The sequence below is a fragment of the Jaculus jaculus genome, chromosome 5 (assembly GCF_020740685.1).
Source record: "Jaculus jaculus isolate mJacJac1 chromosome 5, mJacJac1.mat.Y.cur, whole genome shotgun sequence".
Lineage (NCBI taxonomy): Eukaryota > Metazoa > Chordata > Mammalia > Rodentia > Dipodidae > Jaculus > Jaculus jaculus.
Window position 1 is genome coordinate 87,286,568 of NC_059106.1, and position 13,296 is coordinate 87,299,863.

The 13,296-nt window shown below is 38.0% G+C and overlaps 1 protein-coding gene and 1 pseudogene across 2 annotated transcripts in view; both read right to left on the bottom strand.

Annotated features, from left to right (window-relative positions):
* The window catches only part of Agbl4 (AGBL carboxypeptidase 4), a 1,499,625-nt gene that overhangs the window by 535,945 nt on the left and 950,384 nt on the right, over positions 1-13,296 (bottom strand). The window lies entirely within an intron of this gene.
* Positions 545-952, bottom strand: LOC123460918 (annotated as a pseudogene).

Below are 13,296 nucleotides of genomic sequence, written 5' to 3' on the forward strand. Positions count from 1 at the left end.
TCTGACAGCTATGGAGAATTTTGGGTTCTCAATTCAACAGTTCAATTCCATGACAGAACTGTGTGCGTGATGTGTAACAAGTGATCGAGTGAGCACGTGAGCAAGCCAGTGACGGCAACACTGAGGAGACGGTGGGGAAGGAACCAGAAACAGTGCTGAAAGGCTCTGTAAGTTTAGAACAAAGCTGAAGTAAAACCAAAGAATGAGCTCGTTTTAATCATTGTAATAACCAAGTAAAAAATATTATCTTTTAAATTAAAAAACCTTAATGACTGAGGTAGATGGTGATGTTATCAGATACTGAATTAGGTTTAAGATATCACAATGGTGCACCTGGTAGAAAGAGAAAGCACTGATTCCAAATGATCTCCCTTAAAGTTCAGATAAATAATTAGGAATCCTTCCAATTCCAAGGTCTAAGCATGATTCCAGGGGCTCACTTTTGTATTTTCGACTGAACTCAGCTGCTGATGAAAAAAGCCTACACCAACGAGAGAGCAGCGTGAAATAGCTGTCCTGAGACGAAGTGGTCGCTGCCTACTTGCTATGTCCATCCGGGTCCATTCCTCCCTTCGAGATGTGGACTCCTGACGGCTTCCGAGCCTTTAACCAGTTCTGTGCTGGCTGAAGGGGCTGCAACGGTTTCTCCACACATAAATTGATCCTTGGGGATGGAGAAGCTGTCACCACACGGGCAGGGGTAGAAATACGTCTCTGAGTCTTGTCATACTGGAAGTCCTCAATCTCCACCTGGGCGTGGAACACCGCCGTGGTCACCGGACAGGCGATCTTACAGGCCTGCGTCTCAAACCTAACTGCGCACGTCGGTCTGGAGCCGCCATCGTGACCCACCCGGAAGCAGGAACGTTACTTCCGGTGCACAGCCAATGACGCAACGCAAACAAACTCTTGAGTTAGGGCTTGGAATTTGCTTGGTATACTCTTCCAACATTGTTACTTTGTCTTTCAGTTAAAAAAAGGTCTTGCCTGACTGCTGTCTTATATGAAGTTGCAAATCTTTTAAATAATAATTATTTATTTATTTGCAAGCAGGGAGGGAAAGAGAGAAAGAGAGAGAGAGAGAACTAAAAAGCAAAAAGAGATAATGAATATGGGTACACCAGGGTCTCTTTCCACTGAAAATGAGCTTCAGATGAATGTGGCTTTAAGTGAGTACTAGGGAATCAAACTTGAGCAAGCAGACTTTGCAAGCAAGTTCCTTTATCCTCTGTGCTATCTCCCTGGCCCCTAAAGCTGAAAATCATATATCTTTCTTTTATAGAATTTATATTTTCTCTAACATACATGTATTCACTAGAATGTAAACTGTATGAGACAGGTCTATTTTTTTTTTTTTTTTGGTCTATTTGGTAACTGCTTTTAACTCTGCCATGTTGGACAGTATCTGGCACATAGTGCTGCTTGATGTTTTTGGAACAGACAAATGACTAATAGAACTAGAGAGCAATAGTCAAAACAACACTTCATGAAAGTCAATCTGCATTCCAGAATGGCTTGGTATTGAAAGGGCTAGAACTGATCTTACAGTTTCCTATTATGTACACTGGTCACTAGAATCCTAAGTCCCTGAATTATGTATGGTATTTGTGGCTTGTGTACAATAAATAGATATCAAAATATCCAATAAAGTATAAGGTAAATGTATATTTTTATTAAATAGCTTCATTGAGAAATAATTCACATATCATGAAATTTACATTTAAAGTGTATAATTCAATGTTTTTACTGTGGTAATAGGATTTTTAAAGTATTTTATTTTTATTAATTTGACAGCGAAAGAAGAAGAGTGACTGCAAATGAACTCCATATGCGTGCGTTCCCTTGTGCATCTGGCTTACGTGGGTCCTGGGGAATTGAACTGAGGTCCTGTGGCTTTGCAGGCAGAGGCCTTAACCACTAAGCCATCTCTCCAGCCCGATCATAGGTTTTGAAAGCATTACAATAATATAATTTTTAAACATTTTTATAGTTCAAAAAGAAACCATGATCCAGGTGTGGTAGCACATGCCTTTAATCCCAGTACTCACAAAGCAGAGGTCTAGAAGGATCTTTGTGAGTTTGAGGCCACCCTTAGTCTACATAGTGACTTCTAGGTCAGCTTGAGCTGGAACTAGACCATATCTCAAAAAACAAACAAACAAAAACAAAACAAACGCCAAAAAGAAAGAAAGAAACTCTACGCCTAGTAAGGAGGCAAGCCACTTTCCATTCTTTCACTAATTCCCCAGCTCTCATCAACTACTGATCCATATTCTATATCCATAAGTTTGCTATTTAGGACAAAGATGTTTATATAAATGGGACCATATGAGATCTTTTATAACTGGCTTATTTTTTCACTCAACATGACCTATATTTCTTCATGTATCAGTATTTCATTCCTTTTAGTAGTGGAAGAATATCCCATTGTATGGGTATAACATTTTATTTATTGATTTATCAGCTAATGAATATTTGCTTATTTCTACTACTGAGTTTCTGAAAATAATGCTTCTGTGAAAATTCATGCAGATTGTTTTTTTGCTTTCTTATATATTCACCTAGAAGTAGATTTGATAGGCCAACAGGAAACTATACTTATCATTTTCAAGAGTTGTCAAATGCTTTATACAGTTGTGTCACATTTTACATTCTTAGAAGAAATGTGCATGTTTTTAATTTCTCTATATTCTCCCCAACACTTGTAATTGTCACTTTTTTTTTAATCATAGCCATGCTCATGGATGGGATATGCTATTACACTATAGTTTGTATTTCTCTGGTGGCTTATGATACTGATAAACTTTTCATACATGCCTGTTCTTTGAACTTCTATATCTTCGTTGGAGAAATGCTATCTAGAGCCATTTTCCAATTGTGATTTTTTTTCTTTTTTATAGCATTGTTTTCAAGTTCTTTATAAGTTCTTGCTGCAAATCCACATTCAGATATATGATTTAAAACTGTTTTCATGTTTTGTAGCTTGTCTTTTCACTTTCTTGTTAGTATCATTAGCAGCAAATGTTTTTTTTTTAATTCTGATGAAGTCTAATTTTTAAAAATATTTTTATATTTATTTATGGGCTGGAGAGATGGCTTAGAGGTTAAGCACTTGCCTGTGAAGCCTAAGGACCCCGGTTCGAGGCTCAGTTCCCCAGGACCCACGTTAGCCAGATGCACAAGGGGGCGCACGTGTCTGGAGTTCGTTTGCAGTGGCTGGAAGCCCTGGCTCGCCCATTCTGTTTCTCTCCCTCTATCTGTCTTTCTCTCTGTGTCTGTCACTCTCAAATAAATAAATAAATAAATAAAAATTTTATATTTATTTAGTTATTTCTTTATTTGACAGAGAAAGAGGGAGGAAGGGAGTGAGGGAGTGATGAAGACAGAGAGAGAGAATGAGCATACCAGGGCCTCCAGTCTCTGCAAATAAACTCCAGATGTGTACACCCATTTGTCCATCTGGCTAATGTGGGTCCTAGGGAATTGAACCTGGGTCCTTTGGCTTTGCAGGCAAATGTCTTAACTACTAAGCCATCCCTTCAGTTGTATTTTTTTTTAACTTATGTATTTGGTGTCATATCTAACAAGCTTTTCCCTAACTCAAACCCACAAAGATTGATACCATATATTTTTTCTAAGAATTTAAAGGTTTGGGGCCTTATAGATAAAAGTGTATATTCAAAGTAAGGGTCATAATGAACAGAAGAATGGGAAATCAGAAAACAGGTGCAGAAGTTGGCAGTGTTAGTGTAAAATAAAGAGCAACAGCCTCCTTGTTATAATGTTGTACCTGAAGGGGTCTCATAAAGCTTCTAACCATAATCTTCATCCCTGCCACTTTTGCCAACAATTATCTGGAAGCAGTGCCCAGACAGAAGATTACTGCCACTGTTGCTACCTGTAGAATTCACTGAGAAACTTAATATCCTTCTCTGTGGGAGGAGCCAAGATCTTGCCTACAGGTTTTCAGTCAAATCTCACCTGGAGTTTCCAACTTCAACTTTCAAATGTTATCAACTCAAAATCTTCTTTACAGATGTTCTCTGATGTTTCATGTAGACTGTTAATATCGTGTCATATTATACTATCCCCAAGTCATCACTACTTGGCATAGTAACCAAAAATAACATAAAACAAACTTCTTGAAAGTAAGTGGGCAGAGTCTGAATCATCTGAAGGCAAAAATATGTTGAAAGTAGCTTTAAAAGTTAACCTTTGTGAGAGAGCCTTTAAATCAAATACATATTAAAAGACCAAAAGTGAAGCCATGAGCTCTTACAAAAAAAGAACACTGAAAATCTCCCCAAAATTTGAATAAAATTCTGTAAAACTGTTTGGATCATTTATCAATTATCATCGCTGTGGTACGACTGATTTGTTGGAGAATGGATAGCAGAGTTTACACCTTTACGTCTTTAAGAAGTCACAGCTCCTCATACCTAAATATCTGAGTTTCTTTATTATTATCTTTAGAATACATTATCTTTAGAATAATTTTGATTACAGGAATGGTCAAAGGATATCATAAGAACAAGTTGATGGATGATTTAATTTTAGCATTTTCCCCCTCTGCTTGTACATTTAAAATTGAAGAATAATGCTCTGGGAAACTCTTAACAGCATCATTGGGGACTTATGCTGAGTCCCCCAATTAATCAATGCAGTTTCCAAAATATTTCCATAAACATACCTAAGGCATACCTCCCTATACCTGCAAACCTGTTCCACAGAATTTAACCTATCTTCAACAAAATAGGGATCATAATTTAACTTTATAGCAGTCTATCTATTCAGTAGTTTCTACAAAATCACCAATATACAAATCTCTCAATCACTATGTCAAGACACCGTTCAAATGTGCCCTTTCTCTAGCCAGTTCTTCAGTTCCTCAGCTCAGTTTCCATGTCCCTATACTTCCTTTTTTGAGCTACACCAATCAGCTACTCATTATCATCTATTCACATATTACCACTTAGTATGATTCTGAATAAATTATTTAATTTCTTTGCTTCTTATTCATGCACAAAATACTGCTGTTAAAGGATTAAATAAAATAATAAAGATTGTTGAATAATGTTTAGCATGTCATAAGCAAATGCTGCTGAAAAGGCAAGTCTCCTTTCTTCCACTTAGACCTCACTTGTAGGAAGAAAATGAACAGTGATGAATACTCCATATATTAAAAGAAAGATTGAACGAAAGCAAAAATCAGCAGGGAAAAACATCAAATATTACAACTCCATAAGAAGCATCTAGGACCTATTAAGAAATCTTTAGGGTCCAAATTGCACCCCTACAGCCTTAGTTGCTTGCTTTCTAGGCATATCCTCCTGAGCCAAAGCAAGCAGCTTTCCTTTCCAACTGTCCCATAGTCCTGGAAACTTCAAAATTCTGGGGTCTCCAGTACAATCCATGATTAATCCTCATGACTTTGTGCTATGGTCTCCATTACAGGACTGCAACTACCCTGCCTCCCATGGCACAGTGGCCATCTAAAACAAATCAAAACAAAACAAACTTTGTTTCAAATCTAATAATAACCCTCTCTTTCCTACATTTGTTATACTTTCAAAACCAATATTAGGTGGCCTACTAACTTTGTTAATCCAAGAGGGAATAAAGCTGATTTTGAGGACAAGAACACACCAGTATTATTCCTTCAGGCCCCCTACTTTCAAAAGTCATCATATCTACTACTCTACCAATACAGAGAAGCTGGCCCATTTTCAATGGTTATAATCTCTCAAAAAAATTTTAGATGAACTAGGCTATGTTCTCTAATCTGAAACTCATTTATTTCTGTGCAAACTTAATCCTTTCATATAGTTGTATGCTGCATACTTCTAACACATTATTTATTTAAATTTAACTTTTTTCATGTTCTCAGGACACAGGAAGTGTACAGCCAGACTATCACATAAACCACCTCTATTCCAGTTTTGAGCAAGTTCTCATTCCCCTTATAAGCTTAGCTTCCACAGCCCACAGTTCTCTCTGCATTCAAGTCTTTCAACTCTCACCAGAATGGTTCATCAAACTCTGCTTATAACATTGTAAGATGTCTTTTAAAAATTTTAAATCCTTCTATTTTAGTCCCACATATCAGTTGTAAAAGAACAAAAGCCACATACATGCTCAGGTTTTTAGCAGAAATGACCTCACTCCTCTGATATAAATTTTCTGTTATAGTTATCTTTGTATTGCTTGAACAAAACATTTGCAAAAAAAAGTAGCTAATGGGAGGCAAGGGTTTATAGCTGTGAGGGAAAATTCAGTATGGGCATCAATTCTTGCCATAGCAACTGACAGAAAGCAGCAAGAGAGTGAGTTAAATTCTGGCAAGGGGGAAGCTGGGCTATATATAACACCCCAAGGCTTGCCCCCAGCAACACAACTCCTTCAGCAAGCCTCTAAAACCCAAATTTCCATCATCTAGAGACCAAACATTGAAATTCAAACCACCGCAGCCTGTTTAAACAGGATCCTGAAAGCCAAATACGAAGTGATTAGGCAAAGCGCCATAGAGAAAGAATTTTCCTTTGTAGTTGGGTCACTATGTGTATAAGTTAGGAAGAATCATGGCTCTCAGAAGAATGCAATCAGTATAGGTAGAGCACAGACAGCAAGAGAAGAGATAAATGAGAGTGGTTCAGGATGCCTACAGAGGCCAAATTGCCAGAGATTTTACAGAACATGCATAGAATTTTTTGGGTACTTATGGGTCATTTTCATGGATATTGAAGTCAGCCAATATGCTGGCAGTGTGGAGTAGAAAAGATAATTATGGATTATTGGTTGAAAGAAATGCCCTAAAAAAATCTACAGAACCCAGAAGCAAAGAGTAGCCGGTGGTTGTGCAGACCAGTGGAATAAAGTTCAAACCATGTCTTTTTATAAGTGGAGGTGAAAGAATGGGGTCAAAGCAGCATCTGAGAATTTAACCAAGGCAGTGCTTCTCATAGAGCACTTTGTGTCTTGTCCAGCCAGTGAGTGAGGCTGAGCACATCGTTATGAGATGTGATGAGACTTGCTAATAGTCACATGATGCTGAGATAGCTATGTAAGAATAGTGAGATTGGGAACCTGCTCATCTTATATCATCACCTCTTAGCTCAAAAAGCTGTTGTGCCTTCTTTTTAATTTTAGTTTATTTCTATGTGTGTGTATGTGTGTACACTAAGGTCTCTTGCTGCTACAAAAGAATACCTGCCTGTCTTTATGTGGGTGGGCAGGGAATTCAACCCTGGGCAGCAGGCTTTGCAAGCAAGCACTATTAACCATTGACCATCTCCTCAGCCCCTGTTGTAACTTCCTGAGACATGCTAATGGTATGAATTAGGGAAATTGACGATAAAGTTAAAGAAGGAAGATATTCTAAGGATACTGGGTTGTGGACATGATCACACATGATGATAATCTGTGAGAAGAAACTACAACGGAAAGTTAAGTAGGACAAGTAGCATAGGCAGTAGAATTGACAGCACTGTATTTCCTAGACTCAGAAGCACAGAAATGGAGCAGATGTCTCACAATAAGGGTTGGTTTCAGATTAATTTGTCATATTCTTACTTTTTCTTACAGAAGAAAAACCCAGAGTCACAATTCCTTCCATCTTTCTAATTTTTTCCCCATTGGTGTCTATTTCTTGTATATAGTACTGGGTTACACAAGGATATTTTCATACAAGTATATAATGTACATTGAGCACATTTCACTTCTATATGACTAAGCCCTACTCTGCCTCTAATTCCTGCTTCTGATTTCTTTTACTCTCCTTTACTCCCCTAAACAGATTTTTTTATATCAAAATACATACATGATTCTATGTATCTCTATAAAATCTAGGAACAGAGCTGGAGAGATGGATCAGCAGTTAAGACACTTGTTTGCAAACCCTAATGACTCTGGTTTGATCCTTAGCACTCACATAAAGTCAGATGCAGGGTGGCACGTGTATCTGGAGTTTGATTATAGTGACTGGAGACCCTGTCTTGCCCATTCTCATTGTCTCTTTCTGTCTCCTTGCAAGTAAATATATAAAAAAATATTTTTTTAAAAATTTAGGAAATACCAATGAGAGAAAATGTGATATTGTCTTTCTGAGACTAGCTTAAATTGCTTAAAATTATTTTCAGTTGCATTAATTTTCATGCAAATGACATAACTATGCTATTCTTTATGTTTAATGAAAACATCATCATGTGTCTATACATACATACATATATATATATATATATATATATATATATCTTTATTCTTTTTTAAAATTTACTTTATTTTTACTTATTTATTGAGAGAGAGAGAGAGACAGAGAGAGAGAGAGAGAATGGGCATTCCAGGGCCTCTAGCCACTACAAACAAATTCCAGATGCATGCACCACCTGAATCTGGCTTATGTGGGTTCTGAGGAGTTGAACTTGGGTCCTTAGGCTTTGCAGCCAAGCACCTTAGTTGCTAAGCCATCTCTCCATCATCTTTATCTATTCTTACATATGTTTCTTGCTCATCTGTTCATTGACATCTAGAGTGATTCCATAGCTTGGATATTGTGACTAATGATGTAATGAACACAGATAAATGTGGTATAGCTGAGTCATATGGTAATTTTATTTTTAATTGTTTTGGTGAACATTGATACTGATTTCCATAGTTGTTGCACTAATTTACATTCACACCAGCAGTGTGTAGGATTCCCTTTTCCCCATACCCACATCAGCATTTATTTTTTATGATAGCTATTATGAATGGGTGAGATGAAATCCTAATGCAGTTTTGGTAGAATGTCAGAACAACTGGTGTCTTTCATTATTTTTGCTTAGAAGATCTATCTAAATATGTAAGTGAGGTATCAAAGCCTCCCACTATTACTGTGACAGGACCCATGTGTTCTTTTATGACATTTTTAGTGTTTGTTTTATGAAACTGGAGATCCTTATATTTAGTGCATAAGTCCTTATTATCATTAAGTCCTCTTGATTAATTGATCCCAATTTTAATATATAATGGCCCTCTTAATTTCTTTTGACTAGGTCTAGTTTAAAGTCTACTTTACCAGCTATATGAAAAGCTACACTCACTTGTGTACAGTTAGATTGGTATGTTGTTTTCCATCCTTTGACACTCAATGTGAGGGCTTTGCAAGTGAGTCATGTTTCTGGGAGACAATGGATCACTGTATCCTTTCCTTTTTTGTTTTTAATGCAGGTAGTTAGCCTGAATCTTTTGATTGGTGAGTTGGGCCTATTTATACTTAAGGTTATCAGTTAAAGGGTAAGTCCTATGAATTCAGTAGGTGATTATTATTAGTGATTGCGTGGCTGTGCTGCCCGTATTTCCTTTCCTTCTCCCCTGTTGGCTTTGGGAATTGGCTGGTTTGTTGTGTTGGTCAAAATTGATTCCTTTCCCTCCTTCTTTGTTTACCTTTGCCTACTTGGTACATGTTCTTATATGTGACCATGTTCTCAGAATTATGACCATTTTTCTTCTTCCTTTCAATATAACATTCCTTTAAAAACTTTTTGTACAGCATGTTTTATTGTCATGAATTTCCTTGATTTGTGTCCATCCCATCACATTTTTATCTCTCTATCAATTTTTTTTTTTTTGAGGTAGGGTCTCACTTTGGTCCAGGCTGGCCTGGAATTAACTATATAGTCTCGGGGTGGCTTTGAACTCTTGGTGATCCTCCTACCTCTGCCTCCCGAGTGCTGGGATTAAAGGCATGTGCCACCACACCCAGCTACTCTCTCTCTCTCTCAATTTTGAAAGTTAACTTTGCTGGGCCTAGTACTCTTGGTTGGCAGTCATTTACTTCCAGGTCTTGAAATGTATCAGTCCATGCTTTTTGGTTCTTTGTGTGGATGAAGAAGGATCTGAAGTTATTCTGAAATTTGTTTTCCTAGGTGGTCTTGTATATTGGTGATGTTCTTTGTTGTGATTTTTATTTGATTAATAATTTCTTTTCCAGAATTCATGTCTTATTGTTTTCAGTGTTTCAGTTTTCTTGCTGATCTTATCCTCCATGCTCAGTTTCATTTATTCTGGAGACTGTCTTGTTGAGGTCTTGAAGTGATCAGTTCATTCATTTGCTTATTTAAGTTTTCTGTATGATCATTAACCCTTTTACAATGTAATATTCTGAATTCCTTCTGGGAATTTCTCTTATCTCAGTGTATTGGTTTAGTTGTAGGGGAAAGGGAGATAATAAAGGGGTGAGGTGGGCTGTTGCCTTGTCCTTTGTCCTTTGCATATTATTGTGGTTGGGATGGGTGTGTCTTGCAGGATTAGCTTCCCCTTGTTTCCTCTGTGGCTGGCTGTTTGTCTTGTTAGGTGTATAGTCTTCTAAAGACCACCTCACTAACATCTGAGTTTCTCACAGATACCTAGGTGGAGTCATAGTATGTTCTCCATTATTAACTGGCACTTCTGGGTTTTACTGGAGACACTTGTAATTATGTTATGTTTCTGAGGCAGTAGTGTTGGGTTACTGGCTGGAGGAATGATTTGGAGTTTTTAGAGCAAAGGTATCAGTTTTTAAGTAATAAGAGAAAGAACAAGGAATGAAGGAAAGAAGAGGTATAGTGTACAATAGAAGATACATGAGCTGGAGATATGAGAGTTAATAGAGACACTACTGTAGAGGAAAGAATATGGAGGTCTTTGTAGGCTTAAAAATGAGGGGCATGCATGGAGATATAATTTGGTGAGGTATGTTTTGAAACTTAATGGGCTAACAATATACAGTTTCAAGTCATTGTAAAGAATAACCAACTAGGGAGAGAAATTAATCTACTAAAATGTTACAGGAAGAAAAAAGAAAGAATAGATGCTGCAAAACATTAAAACCATCGAAAAAGAAAAACAGTGAAAACATGCACACTTACATATAAATTGACAAATGAGTAAACAAACCAATACAAGATGAAGAAAAGAAGAGAGAGGAATAAAGTAAAGAAAAGAACATCCCTGTTAGGTTCTATACTGTGCACTTAAAGCTGTACCTGGGAGACATCCAGCTATAGTGTACTGATGCTAAGTTCTTTTTGCAATGGAGCCCAAAGTGAGCTACAGACAGACCTTCTTTCCTCAGGCAGGTTAGCATGGGCTTACCATCATCATCTTGGCATGAGCTGCACTTTACTACACTCCACCATTGTCCCCATGGTTGGTTGGGGTCTGCGTGTGCAGGACATTTTAGTTGGAATTTTTTTAAAGTCATCCTTATTTTTTCAGTGGAAGTATTTTCTATGTTAAGAGGGATTGCAGTTGAGGTTTTGTTTCTACTTGACAAAAGGTCTAGCTCACTAGTTAGACCATTAGACCACATGTTCAGGGCACCAAAAGCAATGATCATTAGCCTCCCATCATTAGAAAGTAAAAAACAAAACAAAACACTGATAGCATTGTGTGCATTAAGATATTTATTAGTGAGGTCATGAGTGAAAAGTGGAAAGCAAAGTAAGGCTAGTGATTAGTATTGGAATGGTAGAGAAAGAATAGAATAGGGGAAGGTCAATATGACAGGGGCATGTGCTAGTTAGAGGTAGCATGAGAAGAGGAAGCAGTGAAGAAAGAAATGCAATTAGGTATGTAAAAACAGTTCTCAAAGATTTCTGGGGTTGGGAGACCCAAAGCCCAGACCATCCTGTGTTCTTTGAGAAAGCCTATCTAAAGGAAATAAATAAGAAATGGAAAACACAGAAAAACAGGAAGAAGAGAATGAGAAGAGAGCAGAACACTGATGGTCTGCTGAACTGGCATTGTGCGCAGAAGAAGGAAGAAAAGTGAAAGGAAGAGAGTAGGGTGGGGGAAAAGTCTGAATATAGTCTCTCACCTGGATGACAGGTGCAGTTTGGACTGACTCTAGGGGTTCCTTCTCTGGCTTGAAGATGCCATCACATCCCTGTGAGTTGGTGTCTTCTACTGAAAGTACTGACACTCCATGTTAAAGGTTGGCTCTATCCTGGGCTGCTGTTGCACTCCTTGCTGACATGAACAGAGCTCCCCAAACCATGCCAAACCCTCTGGGGTAGTCTCCAGATTGGCTCTCCTGTTCTGCCCTGTAAAATTTTATTTTTACTTTGCTATTGAAACTAGAGATTGTCACACCTTGTTGCTGATAATGATTATTGAATGTTTCTTGTTTTATTTCCCAGAGATCCTAGCAGACCTTGCTTGCATATTGTCTACCATCTCTCAGCATCTTTATTACCAAGAATATCACTGGGGCTGAGATTTAAAATGATGGACTATTACCCTTAGCAGGGTATACTGGAAGCTGCACAGCTAGACAGGACATACCTTCTCAATTAATTTGACTTTTTTTTTTTTTTGAGGAAGTGACAAGAACTGTGCCAAGAAAATGGTGCCTGGTGAAGTGGTCTGTTGGAAGGAATCCAAAGCAACTAAGCTATTTAATTTAAAGAGCCTGATTGAGAGAAGGTTTGGTGCAGATGGGGGTCCACAGAATGCCTTGAAAAATGGATTAGGAGCAGATAATGGAAATTATTAACTTCCAGCCAAAAGTATTGTAATTATATTCCATCCATTTACCTGGCCATATGTCCAGCTCCAACTCCATAATGTTTTCCTTAAAAGGGAATGAAAGAAGGAAGGGAAGGAAAAGGAAGAAAAGAGGACTAGTTGTTTTAATGTGATCATGCAGGTCAGACTTTTGTTGTACACACTAGCCTCTTCCGTGGCACTGCCTTTTGTTTCTTGACTTTCCTGCCTACAAGGTTACTCACCAGTCCCCATCCAACTCCTTCCTGAGGTTGTGGCTCTTCCACACAAACACACTCAAGGACATGTAGACAAGCAGCTCTGTATCCAAAATTCCTCCAGATACCTACCATTCTTCTCCTTTTCTGCCTTACCCTAGTTCCCAGGCTTTTTCCCATGAGATCAAGTTCTCCTTCAACCTGTTCACTTTGTCTTCATGGTGCAGTGTGTGTGTGTGTGTGTGTGTGTGTGTGTGCCTGCATGAATGCACATGGATTCACACACCCATATGTATGTCTAGAGTCTTTGTTTTCTATTCTGAAATCTTTCAACATAAGAGTTTTAGGAACTTCTCTGTGACACCTACCCATTTTTCTTTTCTGGGGCTTCAGGTAAAGGCATACTTAAGAATTCCAAGCAACTCATGGTATAACCTACTTAGCAGCAAATAACCTGTCATGAAGCTCACACAAGTGCAATAGTGGCGCACAGCCATGGTGAGAAACCAACTGCTCTTGATTTGGCTAACTGAGCCCCTCAGTGGAACAGGACCCATAGCTGGAGCTGGGAAACAAG